Source organism: Petaurus breviceps, unplaced genomic scaffold (genome assembly GCF_028583685.1).
Source record: "Petaurus breviceps papuanus isolate PSGF00001 unplaced genomic scaffold, PetGlider_PUasm1.0 90535, whole genome shotgun sequence".
NCBI lineage: Eukaryota > Metazoa > Chordata > Mammalia > Diprotodontia > Petauridae > Petaurus > Petaurus breviceps.
In genome coordinates this window covers 1,496,213-1,507,805 of record NW_027187270.1, presented here as the reverse complement: position 1 = coordinate 1,507,805, position 11,593 = coordinate 1,496,213, and positions in this window count along the sequence as shown.

The following is an 11,593-nucleotide window of genomic DNA, read 5'->3' as shown; positions in this document are numbered from 1 at the left end:
GAAAGAATGGGGGAAGAAAGGAGAAGCCTGCCGTAGGTAATTCCGGGGCATGGAGCACTTTGAAAGACAGGGCAAGTGTGCTTGGAGCCAGGCCAGTGAATGTTAGGCCTGTAATTGAAGAAGTCTAGAAGAGATGTGGGAAATAGGTGAACCGTTCATGGCTGTTGGGCATGAATCTTCAATTCCCTCCCAAGATTGTACTGTTAATAGTTAGAGCCTCGAGTCAAACTAACTGACCAGTGGCCTCCTCTCTACCACCAGAGCTTTGCTTACAAGGGCAGGGAGGGAGGAGGGGGAGCCAGAGAAGCTCCTGGCAGACTAGGCTGTTTAAAGTCAAGTGTTTGTTCTAGGTGGAAAAACTAGACAGTGCCCCCTGGACACTCTCCTCCCAAAACAGAAACCAAGAGAAACACAGAAGCCCGTCATTCAGAAATATTGTATTTGATAGAATTGAACCTTCAAAGTTTTTCATCATAGGCCACTCCATGCTGGAATATGCTGGGAGTGGAGGGGGGGTGGTAATGCTGCCAAATGAACTAAAAGTCAGATCTCATGCCCCTAGCCCATTATACTCACTCAAATGCCCTGGCATGCCCACCTGGTGCTAAGGGCCCCCCCCCCCACAGCACTCACCTATCCCATGGTCACCCATCAAGGCACATACCTACACTGACTCACTCTTCAAACCACTCCCAATTGGCCACCCATTAGAAACACTTGCTCCAAGCAGACCTCCTCACTCCCTAAATCCCAATCAGACGCACAAACTCTACATCCACGTGTGCCTCTCCCTCCATCTCATTGACTTCCAGCTCCCCGACTGTCTCTCAAATCACCACCCACCATTTACCAGCCCTGAGGTTGCTTCCTGCTGCTCCCAAATGCTGGGCCCACACCTGCCAACACAAGCAGACTCCCACAGCAGCTCTGGCCACAGTGGCAGATGGGTAAGGAAACCTCCATAAGTTGGGACATCTAGGTCTCCTTTCTCTATCCCACGCCCATGGCCCCAGGGTTCACAGCTCCAGGCTGCCAAAAGCAGGCTCAGGGGTCGGTACTTTTCTCCTACCAGATCCCTAGAAGTAGACAGAAGGCAGGGGATACAATTGGGGTGTATATTAATGTTAAGCAGCCCGCCAAGAGGAACTAGGAGGGGGGATGCTTAGGCAGCATAGACATTGGAAATAGCTATAGAGAACAGTCAACACTAGAGAGGTGGCCCACCAACCCAAAGCCAGCTGTAATTGTGTACCAGTGAGGCCAAATTCCACCCCTTCACTAGAAAAGGGACAGAGAGGAGGAGTGCCCAAAGAGTGGGTGCTTTAGTATTTGTCATTGAGAAAGGTCTGCAGAAAAACCTGATGACCAAATCCATGTGGAGGAGATGGAATGCCAGGGGCCTTTGAGAAGGAAAGGTTGTCATTGTTTTTTTTTGTTTGTTTTTTCTTTTTTGGAGGGCAATTGGGGTTAAGTGACTCACCCAAGGTCACGTGGCTAGTTTTTGTGTTAAGTGTCTGAGGCCGAATTTGAACTCAGGTCCTCCTGACTTCAGAGCCAGTGCTCTGTTCACTGTGCTACCTAGCCACCCCAAAAGGTTGTCATTGTTGCCATTGGATTATTTGGTTGGCCAAAATCCTGATGTCTTTTTTTTTTTTGGAGGGGGGGAGAGGGAGGATGGGTATTGAGATTTTTGCAAAGTGAAGAGCATACCTGGGGAAGTCCCCAGGGTTCATTATCTGAAGCTCCCAGGGAATTTCCCCCTCTGATTTCTCTGGTGTGCTGACCAGCAAGGTAATGTGAGCAGTGCTTGCTTCACCCTCTCCCCCAGGTCTCCTATGCTGGGCCTGGAACTGGCACCTTTCCTCCTTTACCTGAGAACGTATGATGATGAGGAGATTATTCAGGACACAGACCAAATTGCCCTTCTGCTTGGATAGTTGTTTATGAGTTTTTGAGCCAGAAAGGACCCCATTCCAACTCCCGAATTTTATAGATAGGAAGCTGATACCCTACAAGGGGAAGTCATTTGATCAAGGTCACATTGGTATAGCATATCTTAGAGGCAAGATTTGGGGCCAGGTCTAATTCCAAATTAGTGTTCTTTCTACCATGAAAACTGCCTCCTGACACCGTAGGTCATCACCTTCGAGAGCCCCAGATATAAGGCAGGGGAAGGAGGGCTCAGGGAAGAGGAGAGACAGCATGAAGCACTAGATTCACAGGGACTTGAGTTTTGAGTCTTGGTACCACTGCCCTGTGACTTTCCCTTCCTGGTCCTTATCCTCAGCTTGCTCCTTTGTGAAGTGGGGCTAGCAATACTCAAACTCCCTACTTCTCTTCCTCTCTCACAGGCCTGTAGTGGGGAGAGCATGTTGTAGCTCTTAAAAGTCTTAGTTCACATCTGGAGAACAGGAATGACGATGCTTCAGCTCCCCACCTCACAGACATGTTGTTTTAAGAACTAATAATAGCTATGATGGGGGCCATCTCCAGTCGTCCTGATCTATGTATCTTGCCACTGGACCCAGATGGCTCTGGAGGAGAAAGTGAGGCAGGTGACCTTACACAGCCCTGCCTCACTTAAATCCAAGTCAGCTGCAAGTCATTGAATCACTTTCCTGAGGTCATGGTCCTCTTCAAGAATGAAGGATAAATAAGACATAAGTTTTGCAAAATACTTTACATAAGTTATTTCAATTTGAGCCTCACAATAACCCTAGCAGGTAGGTACTAGTGTTGTGTCCACTTTACAGATGGATACTTTTGTCCTAACTCTGAGGAAACTGAGGCAAACAGAAGTGACTTGCCCAAGGTCCGAGTGTCTGAGGCAAGAACTCAAACTCGGGTCTTCCTATAACTGTAAGAACAGCATTCTATCCACTGTGGTACCTAACTGCCTAGCAGAATCACATGTCATCACACCATGGGAGAGCTCTTTATGGGAATATACAGAGGCAACAATCATTCTTGGTATTTATAGAGAGCTTTAAGCCTTTGCAGAGTATATTATTTCATTTGAACATCGTAACAGCCCAGTGAGATTTAGTAGTCTTCCTATCCCTGTTTTACAGATGAGGAAACTGAGGCCCAGAAAAATGAGCCCTCTACCCCACGTAGAGATGCCTTCGTAGTTGCCACCCTATCCTTTGATCTCTGTACCTTATTGGGTTTCTTGGATTAGAGTGGTCAGTGACTGGAATGCCGCTGACGTCTGTACTGGCTAATTTGTCATACTTTCCACACGTTCCTGACACCTTTCTCACCTCCTGTGATAGCTTCTCATCTTTCCAAGAACCTCCTGCAAGCTTTTTATTAAATATGTCCTGTTGACCCCTCAAGTTACAGAGAGGCCCCGCTGTTCTAATATCCCTGCCCTTGGTGTTCATTTCCTGCACACACTCAGAACTGGACATTACTGTCAATTTCCTTGCCACCTGTGGAGATCCTCCTGCCATAACTTGGCTTTAGGAACTGGGAACTGGGAAAAGGTGCCCAAGATAGGAACTCAGCATGTCCTTTGAAGGTGCTGGGGTTTATACTTACAATGCCCTAATGCTGAGAGGAGAAAGGTACAAACACCAGGAATAGAACAAAAGCATCCATGTGCCCCCTAATGAGAGAATGAAACATTTTGAAATAAACCACTACTGCCAAGTTGTCTTCCTACCATGCATGTGCAAGGATTCCTGGGTCATAGTTACCTGGGTTACAGGTGACTTTCTGATACTCAGGTATGAGAAATCACTCCTAATCAATGACCTTCAGTGGCTCCCCATTGACTATAGGAGATGTAAATCCTTTAACCTGGTAATTCACAGCCAGCCTGCCACAGCCTCCCTTTCTGACTTGATTTCATGGTACTTCTTCAAAGTACAGCTCAGACATAACTTCCTACATGAGGACATTCCTGATCCTCCCTAGTCCCTAGCACTCTCTTCCTCTTGAAATTGGTCTCCACTATCATATGATTATCTCAATAGAGGGAGAAAAAACCTTTTGATGAAACACAGCATTCATTCCTATTAAAAACAGTAGAAAGCATAGGAGTGAATGGAACTTGCCTTAAAATGATAAGTAAGATCTATGTAAAGGGGCAGCTAGGTGGCACAGTGAATAGAGCACTGGCCCTGGGGTCAGAAGGACCCGAGTTCAAATCCAGCCTCAGAGTCAACACTTACTATCCAAGTGACTTTGGGCAAGTCACTTAACCCCAATTGCCCTGCCTTCCCCCCCTCCAAAAAAGAAAAAGCAAAAATCGATCTAAAATGGGGACACTCTGTAATGGGGATAAGCTAGAAGCCTTCCCAGTAAGATCAGGGGTGAAGCAAGGATGCCTCTTATCACCACTATTATTCATTATTGTACTATAAATGTTAGCTATAGTATTAAGAGAAGAAAAAGAAAGGGAAGCAATTAGAACAGGCAATGAGGAAACAAAACTATCACTGCAGATGATGTGATTGTATACTTGGGGAATCCTAGAGAATCAACTAAAAAACTAGTTGAAGTAATTAACAACTAGCAAGGTGACACAATGTAAAATAGACCTACATAAATCATCACCATTTCCTATGTGTTACTAACAAAGTCCAGCAGCAAGAGATAGAAAAATACATTTTTATTATAAGAAATACTAATAAAATTTAAAATAACTGTAGACAATATAACATGCTTGGGAGTCTACCAACCAAGAAAAACCCATGAACTATATGAAAACAACTACAAAACACTTTTCACACAAATAAAATCAGATCTAAACCATTGAAAAAAATATTAATTGCTCATGGGTAGGCTGAGCCAATATAATAAAAATGACAATTCTACCTAAATTTTAATTTACTTATTCTGTGTCATATCCATCAAACTACCAAAAATTATTTTTACAGAACTAGAAAAAAATAATGAAATTCATCTAGAAGAGCTAAAGATCAAGAAGATCAAGGGAGTCAGTGGGAAAAATAATGTAAAGATGGCTTAGCCAGGGGCGGCCAGGTAGCACAGTGAGTAAGAGCACCGGCTCCAGTTTTGAGAAGACCTGGATCAAATCTGGGCTCAGATACTCAGCACCACACCCAGAAATAACTGGTCATGTAACCTTGAGCAAGTTACTTAACCTCAATTGCTTATAAAAAAAAAAAAGATGGCTTAGCCATACCAGATCTCAAACTGCATTGCAAAGCAATAATCATCAAAACAATGTGGTGCTGACTAAGAAATAGAGTGAGGGACCAGTGGAATAGATTAGGTACCCAATATATAGCAGGAAACGACCATAGTAATGTAGTGTTTGATAAATCAAAAGATTTATGCTTTTGGGACAAGAACTCACTGTTTGACAAAAACTGCTGGAAAAATTAGAAAGCAGTTTGGCAAAAAGTAGGTATAGATCAACATCTCACACCCTATACCAAGGTAAGGTTATAATTTAGATACAAAGGGTGATACTGTAAGTAAATTAGGGAAGCATGGAATAGTTTACTTGTCAGATCTACGGATAAGAGAAGAATTTATGACCAAACGAGAGAGCATTACAGGATGTAAAATGGATAATTTTGATCACATTAAATTAAGTTTTTGCACAAACAAAATCAATGCAACTGAAATTAGATATTCTCACCCACATATATACAAAATGGGCTCAAACTTAGTGCATGTGGCAAAGGGTAAAGAAAGTACAGCTCCTTGTTATTGGAAATCCCTTTTTACTCAAGAAGTTCCCTTTGAGTTTGGTGTCACTCCTTTGCTGGGCTCCTTATAGAATCATGAACTTATATCTAGTCTGTCCTTGACTCTTGATGGAAACCCTACCATCAACTGATCTGGGGACACCCATAGGACACTGGGAAGATAAGCCCAAGCTAAAATGCTGTGCTTGCTCCAATTTCTATAATGTTTCAAGTTCTAAATTAACATGATGATTTATAGAGGGCTGTCTATATAGATGACCATTTATAGATGGGATGTGACCAAGTTTCAGACAGACTCTTTCTATGCAACAGCTTTCCACTGTCAAGTCCTTTTCTCACTTGGTCTAAAGTCCATGTTCACTGATTGGAAATTGTTCTCACTTTATTATCACTTACTTTAAGTAGTGTGAGATAACTTGATTGATTTAGTCACTTAGGCTACCTTAACACCTGTATACCCCCAGTACCTAGACGGGTGCCTGATGAAGACTTGTTGACTTGTTGTCACTGCTAGGAAGTTGCATTTTCACTAGAGTTCAAGTATGGCTCATTGTTACTGGAACAAGTTGGTGTCTGTGCCCCCTATTTGTAGATTCTGCCCACTCTGGATTTATCCCACCTCCTGAAACTTCATGAAATAAGTCTTCTTTCATCTGCCATTTCAATGGTTAAGTTGGGACCAGTTAATCAATGACTCACTTAACTGTCAGCACTAAAAGCCTAAATAAACATGAAGACCACCATATTGGATTACCACTTTATGGACTGCTGAGCAATCTTTCTCAAGTGGTTTGGCATGTGGCCTGCCATCATTACTAACACAGCTCAGTATGGCAGAAAGAAGCGGCCATGGCCTAGTGGTGAGAGCACTGGAACTGCCTGAGACAAGCAGCATTGAGTGCGAGTCCCAAATCTGCCATTTACTGTTACCGTGTGACCATAGGCAAGTCCTTTCCCCTCTTTGGGCCTTTATTTCCCCCTCTGATAAATGAAGAGGTTGGACTAAATGGTTTAAGCTTCTTTCCAGTTCTGTACTATGGCTAATCTCAATGCTACCTCCCATTTACAAGGATGTAGGTATGGGCCAGGGCAGCTAGGTGGCCCAGGGGACATAGTGCCAAGCCTGGAGTCAGGATGACTCATCTTCCTGAGCTCAAATATGGCCTCAGACACTTACTAGCTATATGACCCTGGGAAAGTCACTTAATCTTGTTTGCCACAGTTTCCAAAATGGAGAAGAAAATGGCAAAACCACTACAATGTCTTTGCCAGGAAAACCCCAAATGGGGTCACAAAGAGTTGGATACAACTGAAACAATTGACTGACAACAAATAAAAGCATTTAATAAATACTTTTTAATTCATCCTTTGCATTCACCCCAACTGGCACATCTCCTTATTCTCTCAAACATTCCTAACTTGGTTTTATTGTGTGAAATGGCACCAGTTAGAGACTCATTTGGACTAAAAAGTATCCTCTCTAAAAATACAGATGCCTAGGCAGGCCAGGGAGAACCATGAAGGGGACAATAGTTTGGGAAGATGGCCAATTCATTTCATGCCTAAAGTGGCCTAATAGTACCCAGTGGTGTCTGCATGCATGCATACAAACCCACCCCATAGCACATAATTGGGACGGCAACCCAACGTACTTAACTAGAATTGGTTTGAGTACTGGACTTTGGCAGACTCGTCACAATCAGGAAGAGAAAGCACCAACCATTAGCCTGGTATTAGATTGAACTCATAAACAAAGCCATACCATTGAGAAAAACATGCAGCAACCCCATCATCTTTTAGGAAATGAGCAAAGGAGGAAAAACCACTCAAAAATGACCCCTGTGTTCAGGTCTGGATTTGAAAGCATCCTGTGGAAATTCAAACGAGACTGTCATTAAGAGAGCTAAATGGACTCAGCAGGTTGCATGGCCATCAGGCCCCTAAAAGGATGATAGCAGTAATGTTCGTGGCAATTCTGTTCAACCCCTTGAAATCCTTGCTTTATTTTATGTCTGGGGTGGCAGCAAAGCCAAGTGGGATATAGAGGGAACATAGGTGTGTTGCATGAGCTGCCAAATTCCCAAGTGAGGCGTCAGACTAATGTTTTTCTTTTCCAAGTCATGTTTTTGCATCGGAGTCATTTTTGGATGTTGCACGCCTTCCCACTTGGTTCCCAGCTCCCCATTGGTGAGCCTTCACTGCCTTCTCTCTTAACAAAGAAAAGGTAATAAGGAAAACCGCCTGGTAAGAGCAGGCCTGGCATACTGCCATTGTCATCACTCCCCACCTCTCCAATAGGAAAGGAAGAAGTTGCATCTAGGGGCTATGACTCTTGATTCCAGGTCCCTTCAAAGACTTGGTGTTGAGAAAATTCTCATTGGAGCAGATCCACAAGTGCCCAAAGCCCCTGTGTACAATCTTGAAAACACTTGGAAGAAATGGCCTCTGACGAGCAATTGGGAAAGATTAAAGATGGCCCTTCACTTTCAAAATTGGCCTCCTTTCTTCCCACTTGCCTAAATCAAGAGGGTGTTGCCTTATAATTTCTCTCTCTCTCCTAACTGATTCTGTTACTTTTCCCCTGAAAGGCTCATGTGGTACAATGGTGGTGAGGGAGGATTTAATTTAGAGTCCAGAGGACCTGGGCAGGAACCTGAGCTCTGCTCCTTTTTGCTTGGCATCTTTGACAAGGCACTTGAGTCCCCTGGGCCTTGGATTTCTTATATGTCAAATGAGGGGTTTGACCCAGAAGCACTTGGAGATCCCTTCTGGATCCAACTCTAGGCTCCTGGACTCCCAGGACCTGGCCATCAGCACCCAAAGGGTGTCACCAAACTGACGGTCAGTCACGAAGTTCTATTATCTCCATCTCTCGAAGTATTGTTTCCCAGGGAATACACAGATCCTTCTGGGCTCCCTGCACTTAAAACGCAGCCTGATGTCAATGACTGTGGGGTGGCCTGAGGGATTTCTTGAAAGCTCTCATGACTCCATGTCTTGGTGATTGACTTAAAACTGGTTAAAAAAAAAAGAAAAGAAAAATCTAATAGCCTTTCACTATCTGCCTCTTTTTCATCTTGCAACTCTCTTTTACTATGTCGCATCCTTAACGGTTCTTTAGTTTATTTCAGTATACAGTAAGCATCTATTGTATGCAGGATAGTGTGCTGTGTGCTAGAGATTTATTGGTTGGTTGTTGTCCTTCGCCTCTCCAAGAGGACCCAAATGACATCACTATGCTAGAGTCAAGTTACAGTGTGTCTGACTGTGGCTGATCAGGCTGGCTCGAGCTCAGAATGTTCTACCACAGGTCAGGCACAAATAGTCCATGTGAGCATTTGGGGTGGAAATGGCTCTAAATTTGCACATGTCGCATTTCTTTTGAGCTGTTTCAATTCTGCTTTGCTCATAGAGCACAGCACCTTCTCTGATGCAGACACACCATGCTGGGCGGTCCTGTGCCCCTGTCTCCCATGTCACACAATCAATTCCAAAGTTCTTAAGGACCTTGAGAGGTCTCTAATAGTGAGGCTAAAACATGGACCTCCTTAGAATAGAAGTTTACGTGTTAAATGTACCATGTGGCAGGTGAAATATGAAATGACGTGGGCAACAAAGGTTCGATCTTCTGAGCATGTTGATTTATTAAGCAATTGCCCAACAAATAAGGCCCAAACCTCCTCAGCTTAAGCCTGAACCCGGAATACAGGGGGAGACCAACTTTTATACATTTAAAAACAATTAATCAGATAAGATCAGTTAATTAAAAGGAAATAATACAGGAGTAGGTAATCTGATTTCTAATTGGAGGAAAGATTAGGGACTTTCCCAAGTTGGGAGCGGGGAGAGTGAACAGGTTCAATTCCCTGAAATCAGAAAAAGAGGTGCCCCACTCCCCCCAACTGTCTATAGACAATCAAAGGAATATGGAAATAACTGATTGACCAGTATGGGGCCAGTTTTCAGATAAGACATATGGGTTGCTTGAGATGTACGACTGTGAGAAAACTTCTTGGATTGATCTTTGGATCTGATCAAGGTTCTGGTCAGCATTATGTAGGTCTTTGGTTTAAAGGTCTCTAAGCAGCAGGGAGATGTGGTCCTGCTTTCCAGCCATGCAGGGCTAGGTTCAAACAATGCAATAAGGTTTTCTCCTAATTCCCACAATTGAATAAAGTTTTCTTACAAGACAGAAATTGGACTAGACCCATAATTGAAGAGAAAGGGAACTGAGCTAGTGCCAGAATTGAGTCACAAGATAGTCTGTGTGGTTCACTCAATTCCCACAATTAACCACTTGCTGTCCTAATTCCCTCAACAGGAGAAGGCAGAGAAGGAGAAAGGATTATAGAGAATGGAACCACTTCTTGCTAAGGGACAGGAGAGAGAGAGAGAAAAACTGGGGTGATCTTCATGAAGAAGGCAACTAGGAAGAAAGAGAAGGCTTTCCCCAAGCAAAGATGTAGCAGAGCACTTGTCCTGGGCACAAGGGGCAGCATGTTTGGATGCTATAGGACATGAAGGAGGAACAGGAGAGGATGGGATGAGACTGGGGAACAGTGATCAGGCCAGTTGGGCTGGAACAAGAGGGAAGGAGAAGAGAGAGCTGAGCCAAAACAGGATTCCTGTGTTCAAGGGTCTGAAGAGTTTCATGTGGAAGAAGGTTTAGGCCAGTTCTGCTTAGCTGAAGAGGGAAGAACAAGGAACAAGGCTAGCTGTTAACTGAGAGGTGGACATAGAGTTGAATGAGAGGAAAACTTCCCAGCAAGTAGGGTTGTCTTAAAGCAGATTGGGTTACCTCGGGAAGTAGTGGCTTCCACCCCGCTCCTCCCTTACTGGGAGCTGGACGTGACTTCAGAGGCCATTTTTTCCAATCCATTTTAAAGATGAGGAAACAGAGTCCCAGACAGGTTAAGTGACTTGTGACCAAAGTCACCCAGGCATAATCAACAGAGATAAGATTTGAACCCAAATCCTCTGACCCCAGAGCCAGTGTTCTTATCAACTCTACAACACTGCTTCCTTGTGTTTTAAGCAAAGGCTGGATGACCACTTGGGTGCATTGCAGTGAAGCTGTTCCAAACCTTCTCCTCTTAACCTCTTCTTCCCATCAGCTCCATCCCATTCATCTGACCAAACTTGTCACATCCTGATGGCCCCATGACCATCAATCACAACGTCTTGGTCATCCAAGTCCTTGTTGGCCGTAAGTGGGTACATGGGGAGAACTTGGAGCAAAAAGTAGTTTAAAGTAATTGAAACAAAATGTGAACAGCAGTGAGTGATGCTGCTCCTGAAAGAATATTTCTAATGAAAGCTATTTTGCAGTCTCGGAAGGCTTTCAGTGATTGAATTGGAACTGGCGAAAAAAAAAAAGCCTGAAATTGTCATCTGCAAGACTGGAGAATTAAGTCTTCGTCTCAAGCACAAGGACATTTTCATTAATTTGTCCTTTGATCTGGTATGTTACTGAAAAGTTGTGTTAAGTGAGAATTTGTTTATAGAATAATGCTTCCTCTTTGGTTTACCTGATTAAAATGGAGATGTGTTCCCCGCAGGGCGGGGGTGATGGGAGAAATGTAATAAAGCCACACTTTAGAATGCAGAAAACCTTTTAAAATTGCATTAAACAGAAGGGAAAAAAGCCCTCCTAACTTTCTGATGCAATATTGACGAAAATACTTAAAAGAAGAACATTGTCTAAAACCTCATGATAGGTGGGGTTGGGGGAGGGGGGTTGGTTAAGACTTGATATTAACAGAAGCTGGTGATAAGTGGGAGAGAAAAGAAAAAGGATCTGAGTAAGTAGACAATGGGTGCCATGAAGGACCAACAGCAGATGGGGACCCCAACTGGGAGGTTCCGACACAGGAATCCAGGAAGTACTTGCTAAATAATCCTTCCTT